Here is a 13,990-nt window from a genome sequence, read left to right as displayed (position 1 = left end):
CCTTGGAGTACTTTCTGTGGGTCTGTGTGAGGGAATGTGGAGGGTGAGTGGGACAGATTTCATCACCCCAGCAATGAGCTTAATCTTCTGAAGGCAATGCAGCCTAAGCCCAAATTAACTTTTTTGATGAGCCACCTCTACACAGGGGTTTTATAGGGGCAGTGGTATATAGGGCCTACAAGTTAGTTTGATTCACAGGGCTTTTGCATGGATAGTCTGTATCTCTAAAGTATGTTTCATGGTATATGTGCAGAACTTAAATACAAACATAAATGCTCTTGCTGAAAGGTTGCAGCATAGTGCTACTTTATTTCTTAGAATTCAGAACAACATACTAGAACCCCCAAACAGAGAAAGACAAAGCAGGCTGCTCCCTAAAACGGAGATGCACAACTCATCTCACCTTACTATAGGCTGGCTATCTGCAAACTGACTGCTGCTAGGCCCAGATCACATGCTTCTGGTTCTTATTTATTGAGCACCAATAATGTGTTTACCACTGTCAGAACAGTGTGGACAACACAGTCCTTTCCCCAAAGATGCAGTGAGAGATTGGCCATTCATATTACCTATTTATCATTGAAGTGGTCGAGGTGTTTTCTGAAGGAAGTCCAATTCAATCAGAAACAAATTAGTCACATTTTCATGCTCTCCTTGGCTAGACGATAATATCGTGGAGATGTGCTGTACAGAAGTGGGAAGAAAAGAAAAGTGATGAAGATATTTTCTTTGTTTGAATACCTGTAGGGAATAATACTAATAAACAATATTAGAACAAAGCCCACATGAAATATATCATGCATAATTAGCTATTCAAGTGGGACCGTAATAAAGGAAATGTGTCTGGACAAATCCTCATCTGTTTTAAATAAGATAAATGTTGAAATTTTACTGGTTTGGATCAGATGTACAGGATCAATTTCCCTGGTGGCCTACATAAATTCATTCCTAATCTAGCAGTAATTGACATTCAATTGTTAGAATTTTGTTCTAATGCTTATTTAAAGAGGCCATTTTTAATGAAGGCAAAAGGTCATTTTTTTAGTAATCTTGAATTAGAAGAATAAATGAGACAATGAATTGATGCCTTGAGTTTTCATGCTCCACCAGTTACTCAGGTTGTAACATAAAGGTTACCTTGGAGCCTAACTAATTCTGAAATCTTCAGCCACCTTAAAAAAAGATGAAGATAATTAGGGGCTTATGGTACATCTCCTCCTTACCTCTCCACCTGGAGCTCTGCTGCTTTTCATCATTCCTGAAAACAATGCCATGGAAAGCAGCATTTCAGGAATTATGCTGCAGTATCAGACCCTGGGGCTTATTCTCCACTGCCATGCATTTAAACCCTTGCAAAGTGGGTATTCAGTGTGCTTGGTTGTGTTCTTTCACTCTGTGTTCAGTTACATATGCCCAACAGAGTGGAAAATCAAGCCCAGTGACCAGTTTAGAAACCTTATATAATGCTGTATAAGGAAGCCCCCAATAGATAGGGCCCTTTTATGCCACTCCAGACCTTTTCCCGTGTGTAAAGTATCTGAAGCAAGGTGGATGCAGATTTCAACCCTAACAATTTTGCTGTTTTCTGTATTTTCTCCAAATCTTAAGTACATTTTTGGCAATGTGGTTCTCAGAACAGTCGCACATGGGACAGGCAGTTTAGAGTGGGATTATTGCTTCCCTACTCCAGGGTGTGACTAGAAGAAAAATGATATTTTTTGCTGCTCTAATGCATTGCAGACATACACATAATTTGCTGTCTGCTGCCAAATCTAAGTTTCTTTTGGCATTATTGTTTAACTCCCACTAAATATCTGTATTATATTTCACTAGAAATATTAGCTTGCATTTTTTTCAAAAAGGTTATTTTTTGCTCCTATTTCCAAACTATCTCAGACACCTTGCATTTATTTCTCTGTCCTCCCTGAAGCTCACAATACTTTCCAGTTTACTGAAACTCACAGAATGTATTAATCTGTTTAACCCTTCTTCCAGATCATTAACAAAGACAGGCATCATGACAGTTATCACAGTGGAGATGATTTCAATGCCCTTCCTCAGTAAAACAAACCTCTGGTAACAGTTATACTAAACTCTGCCAGTCTGAACACCCAAAGGAAGCTAATAAAATAGGGCTATTGTGGCTGTATTGCAAGACTTATCACAGTCAAAGGAAGAAACATATCAGAAAAGGAACAATATGGTAGCTAGGGAAAACCAGTTTTGCCCATATTGACAGCCTGCCAAATGTAGTGGTGGCCAATGGATAATTGAGACAGAACAGAATGTGCATTTTTGCAAAAGAAAATATACATATTACATGTGTAATATGGTGATATACAAAATGAAGAGTTAGATACTGACATTGCAATGACAATTAGCAATATAAGCAAACATAGCAATGGTTAAGCAATCAGTAGCAATGTGAGCATACAACATTGAACACTAGAATTTGTTTACTGACAGAAGGAATAAAGGACTCTTGGATTACTTTTGTCAGGAAATGCTACAAGTGCTAACTGCCACATGAACACTGATTTTCATGTGGAGAAGGGAGCCTAGTTCAAAAATTCATCTGTAGGGATATCATCATTAACAGTGCAGGTTTGTAGCATCAGTATTCAGTGTGGAACTGAGTCTCATTAATCTCTTGATCAGAGAAGATGGCACTGCATGATTGGTTTATCTCCAGCAGTGCATATCTGATTAGAAAGTAATCTTTGTAACTAGATGTCCTTCACTACTGGATACTCTTTGGTGATAAAGGGTAGTTCCATAGCCAGTACCAAAACCAGCTATGGTCAAGTATAATATGTAAACCATGTCCAATGCCTTAATACTTAGCACTTACATAGTAATTCATATCTCCAATACCCTATATACATGAATTAATTATTCCATATAACATCTCTTGGAGGTAATTGTAATAATTTCCATTTTACTAATGAGGAAACTAAGATACAGATGATCACATGACTTCCCAAAAACAAAACTGTGCCTAATGGTTCTGTCTTTCTGTAAAGTGCTAAGTCCACAAATTACTGTTTGTATGAAAACTGAGTACAATCTGAGTATCATTTCATAGAAACAAACTGGATGGTTGTTGATTGAAGTTAACCATAATACTAACAATCTTGGATTTAGATTCCCTTCAGCCATGGGAAGGACATCTTTGGCAGACATCACCTCTCACTGGCCTTTCAAAACCCAGGGAATAGAATTTTGAAAGACAAAGTTTTCTAAAACAAACCTCTGATAGCTGCTATGCAAACAAAAGGAGACAAAAATCACATCTCCATTTACAGACTGATAGAATTTGTAGATCATACTGAACTGGGAAATATTGTGAGCAACAGAGAGGACAAAAATAAATATTAAAAGGTTCAGACAACTAATACCTGATCCAACTCTCATTGACTTCAGTGGGAGCTGGCTCAGGAAACTACTGTTTTATTTTAACCCATTAGTGAATTAATAAAAATTCCATATGGAATCTAAGTCATTGTCTTAGCATAGACCCCTGTGCCACTTCCTTTAACATTAAAAAAGATGTTTGTGTGAGATATCACAAATGGATAAAAGTAGGAAATGATACATAAGCAGTAGTTTCTTTCATTAAGTATGCAAAGATAGATGTATTGCACATTTAAGGACTGACCTCTTCTTATTCTTTTTGAGAAATTAGAACTTTGTGAAGTTGGTGCAACAAAGCTTATTTACAATTTTATCCAATGCCTATATCAGTTTATAAAGCTTGCAATAAAAAAAACAAACCAAAACAACTTTTTCCCCAGTTACTTCAAGATAACATTATAAAGTCATTTAAAGTAACTTAAAATTTGTGTTGTATTTTTATAGGGTTTTAGGAAATATATTATTTTTATGATCCTTTAAGAAGTTAACTATGTAGCATCCCTTTTATGGCGTAATATTAAATCTTTATTGTGGGATCATTACCCAAAAACATCTAAGTTCAGTTTTACTACTGAAATTTGGAGATTGTCCAGAACAATTATACTCCTTGAGTCCACAGTGTTTAAATCCTCTCTGGTTTCTTTTGACTACTTGATTCAGGTTCTTAATTTCAGTGCAAAATGTTGCAGCTAAAGAATGTAGATTACAGGTCATGGATGGTGGTGGTTCAACTAGTTTGTAATCCCTTTGTTTTTCAACAGTCAGGAATTTTGACTATACATTGATATTATGATCAAATAAACTACAAATACTCCATCTAAATGTTTGCAGCATTTCAGCTCTGCACCATAAAAATCTGGGCCTTTAGTGTTCCCTCTGTGGTGGGGAAGATGGGAACGAGTAGTGCTGCCAACACATCAACATTTCTCTTCTTTGTGACTCTGAGGTATCTCTTCCCCAAGTATATACAGGGTTTAAAGGGTATTGTTTATTCTGATTATTCTTTATGGCACAGATACTGGTTAATTATTTACTTACTTACTTAATTGATTCTATTAATCTACCCAGGTTTCCGTGCAAAAACTGGAGTTTTTCATGGAAACCTGGATGGATTAATACAATTAAGAGATGCACCATATCCTTCCAGGTCACCATCAACAAGCACAGAGTGGACCCAGCGAATGAAAGTCACAGGCTTCATCCCCACAAACTCCATAGCCTTGGGAAGATGCTTAGTGTGAAATTCCATGAGGGGAATCTTGTACAGCTTTCCTACCTCCCTAGTCCCCAGTGTTGCCATGGGAAAGGGTGATCAGAGCCCCACTCTTCTAATTGGATATAGCTATGGAATTTATATTAAAAAAAAAAGTGAAACCCCTGGACTTAAATCCTCAGGCGTTTCTGCAAAACTTTGAAACAATTCACAAATCTGTAATGACCTGATATTTCAAAATTGTCACATTGCATATTTCTAGACAACATTGATGACTAATAAAGATTCTTTAAATGATTCAAAAAATGGAAGTGAGAACTCCAGTAAGATTTTGTTTTGAACTGAACATCTCTATAGTGTGCATTTTGTTGTCATACAGTGGCACAGTAAATGCTATTGTTATTAAGAATGATTATTCCCCTAGTGGAGTTGACTCTGCTGGGGAAAAAAGCATTTATTGATTAGTAGTCAGTGGCTGTGGGAAGAAGATAACTGCATTTTAAAAAGTGATATGTATAAAATGACTTGTTTAAAAGTTTTACATCAAAAACAAGAGGAAGCAAAAAAAATCAGGATTATTTTTTCCTAAAAGTTGTCTTAAAATAGAAATCCAAGGTTTTTTGGATATTCAGCAATACGAGATTCCTACAGCATTGTGTGGAACGTTCTATTTAGAATCTCATTTGCAATGAGGATACTCCTCAGGCCTGTGGACTAGAGGAAGATTCTATTTTAGATTTTATTGTAGCTTCACATTTGCAGTACTGAAGTGAAGGAACTGTCAAGCTCATGAATTGCAGCTTTTCAGCTTTAGAGGGAGTATTTTCAATTTTTTTTAAAAATGTAGACATGTACTTTGGAAATTTATAATTATGTAAGAGGGGGAAAAAGATTCCTCAAATTAAAAAGGTTTTAATTATATCTCCAGTTACTTCTTACTCTAGACAATGAAGAGTCTGTCTAAACAGAGGTATTGCATACATTGTCTCCTCACACAATTGCTTGTGTATTGGTTGGCTTGTGTATACCATTTTAACCAGATAAAAAGGGAGTCTGATTTTGCCCGTTCATGCAACATATTGAGTTCTGTCCTCTGACAATTGATTTTAGTTCATAGGAATTTTTTCATTCTACAGGACTGGACCCAAGGAACATGGCTGTCTACAAATACACATTTATATTGTTCACAAAGAGGTATTAGCATTGGGCCAAAACCAAAAAATCAGGTCTAAACAGCCCAGTGCTTTAGGGTGTTTGGATTTGGATGCAAACTTAGCATCTGGTTACTATCGCTATAATTAGCCGAACCAAAATCAAGGATCAGAACTTTGTGGCTATGACTGATCTCTAATACATGCTTCTTAGCTGCCCTTTGTTATATAAGTTGGTCCCTCGTTAGAAAATCTCGTAAACCAGGAAGAACCAATGGAATTGTTTTGGTTATTGTAATGTATTAAATATGGAAATATATCCTTGAACAAATAGCATTGTATAAATACATTTACTGTACTGAAAGCTATAGAAGGATTATGGAAATTCACTGCTTGAACAATGGAAACATCTAGACTCACAGGATCACAATCCTAGGAAACTATTGAAAATACAGGAATAATCTGTCAATTTTTATTGTGTCAACTGAAATCATTGCAGCTCACAAGAACCTATCCCAGAATTCAGTCACACTCTTGCCTCCCATCATTTGCTTTTAACATTTTAAGTCACAGCATTTTTATTTTATATCTTAAGCTACCTTTGTGTGTTTGCTTTTACTTAGAACTGCCTTCCTGATATACTCTGGTATGTATATTACCTAAGTGGCTCCTAAACTATGGACTTACAGAGCAAGATTCATCACCTTGGTAGCATCATTGAAGACAAAGGTTACAATAGGGATGAATTTTCCTCAATGTCTTGTGACATTTTAGGCAATATACTGTCCAGGAACAGCCTACATGAGGGGAATGTTCAAAGACAAGCTATTGATCCTACATGGATTAATGTGCAATATAAACCTTTAAGCACAGTGTTGGCTGTAGTTAAAAATGTAAGCATCCCAAGGTTTTGAGCAGGCTTTCCCATAACATTTTTTAAAGTTTCACAGGGGATATGCAGAAAATTGATGCATTTTGCAATATAAAGATATTATTTTCAGACATGTATTTCAGAGAAACTGTGCCGCAAACTGCTTTATAGAGTCAAAGCCAAAGTTAGCATATGAAATAATAGGGAGATAGAGAGAAATTAAAAGCCTTATGGAAGTCCCATGGGACGCTTCTCAGTGTGAGTTTGATGAGAATCCACCATAATCATATTGGCTGCTTGATGCACATAGAAGAAAAAGATGTAGCTAGCTTCCCATCACCTTTCTGTTCTGCTACTAACCCACCTCACTGACATGGAGGCTTATGGGACTGATCCAGACTTGTGCTGGTGGGGAAAAAGCAATACAAGCTTGGAAGAAATGTGTGATTTGGTTACTCAGGAGCAATTCCTGAATATGTTCAGTGATGATGTAAAACAATATTTGTGGGACAAAAAGGTGAATTCAGTGGGGGAATTAGCTAAGTTTGCAGACTCCTATGAGCAGTCACAAGCTGCAATTAAACATAAACCACTGGCAGAGGGGTACAGGGTTGTTGGAAAGCAGAATCACCATTTTACCCCTGGGAAAAAGGAGGCTGGGCATTCACCTCCCCATTCCCCTGTTACTCGTCCCAAATCTCCTGTACAAGCAGAGGAGCCCAAAAGGTGCTATCATTGTAAGTCCACTGAGCACTTGAGGTATAAATGTCTTTGGCTGAGTGGAAACAGGCGGTAGGAAACACATGAAGCTGCTGCTTCTCAGACCACAGGGGTATCCCAGGCTATGCTTCTTTCCACACGGGATTTGTAAAGGTTAGTTTTACACAACCAAGCAGTGAGCGTATGCATGCTGTTAAACTTAATGGTAAAATGCTCCAAGGATGGAGAGACACTGGTGCAGAAATTTCTGTGGTCTGGAGGGACCTGATCCATGAGAAGGATCTGTTACCAGGGAAAATGGCAGAATTAGAATTGGTGGAAGGTTACAAAGTCCTTGCACCTTTAGCTAATGTACACATGGAAACTGGTGATCTGCAGGCTGAGCTGACTGTTGCAGCAGTGGCACACGATTTTGTACTGTTTCTACTGGGGAATGGTTTCTTTGATGTGGCAAAATCTGTCCCAGGGTTTGTGAGCAGCAAGAAGGAATCTTATGCTGAAAGCCCTAAGGGAGAAGTTGAAGTCACATGTGCTGCTGGGGGAATAGGACAGTGTCTCTTTAATTCCTCTGTAGCAGTGGAGAATGCAGCTTTGGGGGCAGGAATGGTCTTAACCAGTTCCTGTAGCCCCAGGGCTCAAGGCAGATTCCTGCAAGAAGGGCTGGATAGAGCCAGCTCCTGTCCTGTTATCATCTCCCTGGGGGAGAGGGGATGTTCCACCTTGTAACAGGGAGGCCCTCCCAGCTGCTCATTGCCAGGAAGTTGCAGGTCAGCTGGGGACAGGTCCTGCCCTGGGGTGCGCAGAGACATATATCTTGGAGATGAAAGTTGGGGTCCTGGTAACTGCTGCAGTGGAAACAGACTCTAAGGACTCTGTAGCTGGAAGCAAGCCCAATCTGAGTGAAAGGTGGGGGATTTTGCTGTCCAGTGAATGCTCTGTCATAGCTAGTAGCTGTGAGCCCACAGCTGGATCAGGGTCACTTTCCCTTTTGGGGGACACAGCAGTGTCTGCCTCCGAGGGGAGCACAGAGAGGGAAGTTCTGATGGAAAGTGACGGGGGACCGGAGGGTCTGCCCACCTTTTGTAAAAACACAGGAGGAAGATGAAAAATCTGCATCTGAAATACCAGACCCCTCACCTGTGGATCAGGTTTTAAGGAAAAGCTGGGGGTCAGATCTGGAGGGGAGAGTCCACCCAGCTGACCTGTTGGAAACAGACAGGAGATTTTACGAATCCAAACCACTCCATTAAAGAATGTTATTCCTGCTATCCTTTTGAAAGATAACACTGTCTCTTCAAGGCTGGGGGAGGAAAACTTTGCATTTGGGAAGCTTCACAAGAGGGTAGGGTCCAACACAAAGAAATTCCAGAGGGAGGGGCTGAGGGCACACATGGTTGTGGTGCACCCTTTCCTTGCCAAATGTTCAGACACATGCCTGAATTGAGAACCTTCTCCAAAGAGACAGGACACTCTGTATCTAAACCCCTACCATGGTACACACAGGAATGGGGAAATGCAATAGACACTGAACAAGCTAAATTGTGTGAACAGAGCCTGTCCGCCATAGATTTGCTGTTAATCTTGTGTCTTTTGCTACTTTATCTAGGGGTCAAGACAAAGGCATTAATACTAATGGTAAACCCTTTAAAGATGTGTGACATACCTGATTTGTGAGGGGGGAGGGGGGAACTTTTGTACATGCTAGGGATGGTGACAAGACAGTCCCACAAGCATGTTGCTTTTCAGCTTATACCTGTAAACAGGGTGGAAGCATGGCACAACAGCAAAAGCATAACAGGCCTACACTACTGTGTAGAAAGGGAAACTGAGGCACAGTGTCTCATGGCATTGGTGGCTAAATGCCAAGATGGCTACCCTTTAACAGATGTTGCTATCCACATACTATTATAAATACTGCACCCCAACATGTTTTCAGGCACCTGGGGACCAAGAACCCCAAACCTTTCTAGAACACCTGTGAATGACATCATAGGGTTTAAAGGTACTGGGAGGATGTGTAATCAGAAACAATCAAGGATTTTACAAGTACTGCCTCCACCACTGGCAAGTGTCCTAGTCTCTGGCAGTAAGTTCAGGAGAAGGGTGTGATGTTATGGACATGAACTGTGACTGTATAGATCACTGTTGCAATCAAGGTCCTATAATTGCACCAAAGTTTGTACAAAGGAGGTCAAGTAAGGTGTCTATGGAAAGGTTGTAATTTTCTGGTTAGGATTGTGTTGTCTGTATGTGTGTTTCATTTTTGTATTTGAAGTTATTAACATTGGCTATGTACTTATATCTCAATGTGTTTGATTCTAAGTAGCATCAGTGAAGCATTTGGCCAGCTTCTTGAGAAAGGACTATTCTGAGTAAGTGCCCATTCAAGAAACACTTAACTGACAATGGACTTTGGGAGACGTCAATCCACACCTGAGCATTCCTGAGAACGTTAAAACTAACATGTAAACAATGGCATTGGCCTGCAGAAAGCTAAATCATTCATGGACATGTAACTTGCCCAGGTGGCTACCAATTCCATCTTGTTGCTGTGATTTTTCACAGAAGAACAAAGGGGTTTCTGCCCACAAGAAAGAGAATATAAAAGGCCCTGGAAGCCCCACCATTTTGTCTTCAGCTGGCTCAAGAGATGGCCTCTCCATTCCAAAGAGATGCCTGAAATAAACTGGAACAAAGGACAGTAACTATGGGGGTATGAGTGACTGCTGGACCTAGGCCATAAGCCACAACATTGGTCTGAAAAGGATTGGGCCCAGACTAGGAAGGAGTCTAGTCTGTGAAAGAAGCTTATTGGGACATCTCTGAGGGTGTGATTTACCTGTATTCAGTTTCCTACTGTGTTAGCCTTAGACTTGTGTGTTTTGTTTTATTTTGCTTGGTAACTTACTTTGTTCCTTCTGTTATTACTTGGAACCACTTAAATCTTACTTTTTATATTTAATAAAATCACTTTTGCTTATTAATTAACCCAGAGTAAGTAATTAATACCAGGGGAGCAAACAGCTGTGCACATCTCTCTATCAGTGTTATAGAGGGTGGACAATTTATGAGTTTACCCTGTATAAGCTTTATACAGAGTAAAACAGATTCATTTGGGGCTTGGATCCCATTGGGAGCTGGGTGTCTGGGTGCTAAAGACAGGAGTATGTGCTACGCCATTTTCAGTTAAGTCTGCAGCTTTGGAGCTGTGGGTCAGACCCTGGGTCTCTGTTGCAGCAGATTAGCATATCTGGCTCAACAAGAGAGGGTTCTGGAGGCCCAAACTGGCAGAGAAAATAGGCTCAGAGGTAGTCTCAGCACATCAGATGACAGTCCCAAGTGGGTCTCTGTGACCCAACCCGTCACAGATGGATGTCAAATTACAAAGAATTACTGTAAATTCCCTCTTTTAAGGTGAGTCTTTATTTTTTTCCAAAACAAGATCCAGATTTTTTGAACTATTAGCTCAATTTAGATGTGTGTATGGACTTCCAAATTTGCTCTACTCATCCAGTATCCAATGGCAAAAATTGGGTGAATCTGGGCATTACAGATAGAATTGTGACCTATAAATTGAACCTAGTGAGGCCAATTTAGCTTCCCTAACAAGATTCTGTTATAAGCACAAATTATCTGTTCAAAATTGAAACATAATCTTCCAGCTATCACTGGTGGTCATCACATACAAAATAAGTGTTTAGCAATTGTGTTATGCCAGCACATATCACTTTCTGTGCGTCCTATGCGGAGAATAGCTTGACATGATATTATAATAATAATATTGGGTTTCCAGATGTGTGGAGAAATTGAGAAATATTTAGCTGCTTTTAAAATTGTATTCCAGGCTTTTTGTTCAAAATCTGTATGTTACCACTCTGTCTTCCTTAGGTATTTCTAGGGTATCTAAAGACAATCAGAATGCCACCTCCAAACTTCTAAGCATAGTCATTGTGGAGATGGCAAAAGTTTCCCTTTCATTATTTAGTATTGCATTGTATAATTGCGGAAATTATAAGTTAGTATTAAAGGAGAAAGAAAGAAAGAATATTCTCATCATTGTGCATTTCCTTCATTAATTTCTTTGGAAGGATGCATTTTTGTGTTTGGAAATGCTGATGAAAAGGGATTTGGGGAACAAAACATTCCACTGTATTATTCCAGGATGTGGTGAATGTAGGAGTTATGTGTAATTATCTTGCTAGGCTTCACAGGGTTAAATCAAAGTAGGATGGAAGGGGTAACCAAAAGGAAATTAAACAAAGGCAAAGATAATTACTACTATAAAGAATCCCAAGCATCCCTGGGGAAACAATGGGAAAGCTATTAAATGGGGAATATCCTGGTCTGGCTCCAACCAGGCTGGCAAAATTTACTTTTCCCAGAATGAATCAAGAATCAGAGGGAATACTAAGAGTTTAAAGATCCTGGTCTAGGGAGAAATGGAGGGATCCTGTGAGTTAAGTGAGAAGCTGCCCAAGGAGTGTCAGTGAGAGCTGACAGGGATGCAAGGAGACATAGAGAGAGAGAATCAGAGAGCGTATTGCATCAGAGAACTCTGCTTTTCCCAATCCACAGATGGAAGTAACTGGTCTAAATGAAATGTATCAAAATTTGCAAGGAAAGATTAAGGGGAAATATGAGTATAGACCTTGTTTGTTTGTTTTATCCCTTTGCAGTGAGTGCTGAGTACCTTTGGGTAATTTGGAAGAAACTGTTTTTGAATCAATTTAATCAGCTTCTTCCACAGGCTCTTAGAAGAAAAGGGCTTACAGGTGGCAACAGTTGGGTATTACAGATAGTATCAGGTTAGCACAGTTGGTAAACAGGATAGTTGTAAACCAGAGATACTGAGTGAGCTGTGTGGTTTCATCTAGGAAAGGTGAAAACAGTGAAACCTGTCCCCAAAGGAGTTCACTTGAGAAGAACTTAAAGGGCCTGAAAGCACAGCTCTTCCTGTAACTGAGACACAGGGTCATTTAATTTTCTTTTGATTTAATTGAAAACTAACCTTTTATTCATGTTATTTCTCCTCCATCCAACTGAAATTAAAATATTTCTTTACCAAAAGATGCAGTAAATGAGTCTATGTTTGGAATGGGAAGCATGAGACACAGAAAATAAATTAAGAGAAGAATAATGACTATGTAAGTGTTAGGTAAAAAGCAAGTCCTACTCACCTCTCCAGCACCCGAGTTTGTGCGGAGTTGGTATAGGGCTCAGAAATCTGTCAGAGACCAGACAACAATTCGTTGATCAACGGGCTCACACCATCCTTAGCTTAAAAGCAGAGCTTCGGAGTAAGTGTGGCAAGTTTATTAGGGGTGAGCATCAATGTTTATACACAGAAGTAAACAAAGTGATTAACAGATCATAATGGTCATGCATAATCAATCAAGATTCTACGGGATAAAACAGGTTAAAATGCAAATTGGAGAAGACAAAGGAGGAGATGGCTCCTTATGGCTACCTATTGGGAGGGGAAGGGTCATGAGTAGTTCGCAGGTCAAAACTTTTGATTAAAAGTTTCAGACAGACATGTAGTCTGAGTTAAGTTTCAGTGCATAAAGAGTTCAGACTCAACATTCCTCCATTTGTAGCTTTGGGATAACTATTTACCAAAGCTACACCCTATTTTAAGGAGCCAAAGGTTGCTTGGCAATTTCAGCCTGGGCCAACTTGAAGAGAGTAAGGCCTTTGGCTGAAGTAGAAAAAGAATAAACTGACCCACATGAGTTTATGAGGGAGGGGACACATTGAATACAGCAACACAGTATTATAAGGATTACTATGGCCCCAACAACACCCACCAAGAGTTTTTTAACCCACCCAAATCCAGGCAGCCAATTCCATAAGGCTCCCCACCAATCATAAGGTGGCTGGCCAGAGGAGTAGTTCTTAGCCATTTCCCTTAGATGTTTGGTACGTTGAAAAGTGTCAGGGTAGGTGTTGTTTACAAAAACACAGCATTTTTCATAAGCAGAAAATAAAATAAAAAGGCATAATAAAAAACATACAGTTGTCAGAATAAAAGGTCCTCTCATTTTTTTGAGTCAATTTAAGTCTGATGTCTGAAAGAGGTAAGCTGGTCCACTGGTTAGAGGCAGTATCCTCAGTGGTGGCAAGAGCTGCTGGTTCGTCACTGTGGTCCACTACGGCTGGCTTGACGTGGGAGTGGTGGATCCAGGATTTGCGTCCTTCCAGGAACACTGCAGTCTGGGTTGTTAAAAGAACCTGGTGGGGTCCAGTAAACCTCGGCTGGAGGGCGTCGCCACGAACGAACTTTTTGGCCCAGACGAAGTCCCCTGGTTGGAACGGGTGGATCGCTTTCCAAAGGGTACGGAGGCGAGCCTGTAGGGAGAGAAACTGGCACGCGGTCATATGATCCCCTCCCAATAGTGAAACATCAGCACGTGGTAGCGCCCCGCCTTTGAAAGGGGGGTGTCCATAGAGCAGTTCAAAGGGGGATAATCCCAATACACGGGTTGGGCGAGTACGAAGGTGAAACAGGACCAAGGGAAGTACCTGAGGCCAGTTTAACCCTGTTTCCTGACAGTATTTAGCCAATGTAAGCTTAAGCTCCCTATTGTCAGAGGGCAAACCAAAACAAGAAGGTGCTTTTTC

This window comes from Mauremys mutica, chromosome 5 (genome assembly GCF_020497125.1).
Source record: "Mauremys mutica isolate MM-2020 ecotype Southern chromosome 5, ASM2049712v1, whole genome shotgun sequence".
NCBI classification, from domain to species: Eukaryota; Metazoa; Chordata; order Testudines; family Geoemydidae; genus Mauremys; species Mauremys mutica.
Note: the sequence above shows the minus strand (reverse complement) of the source record.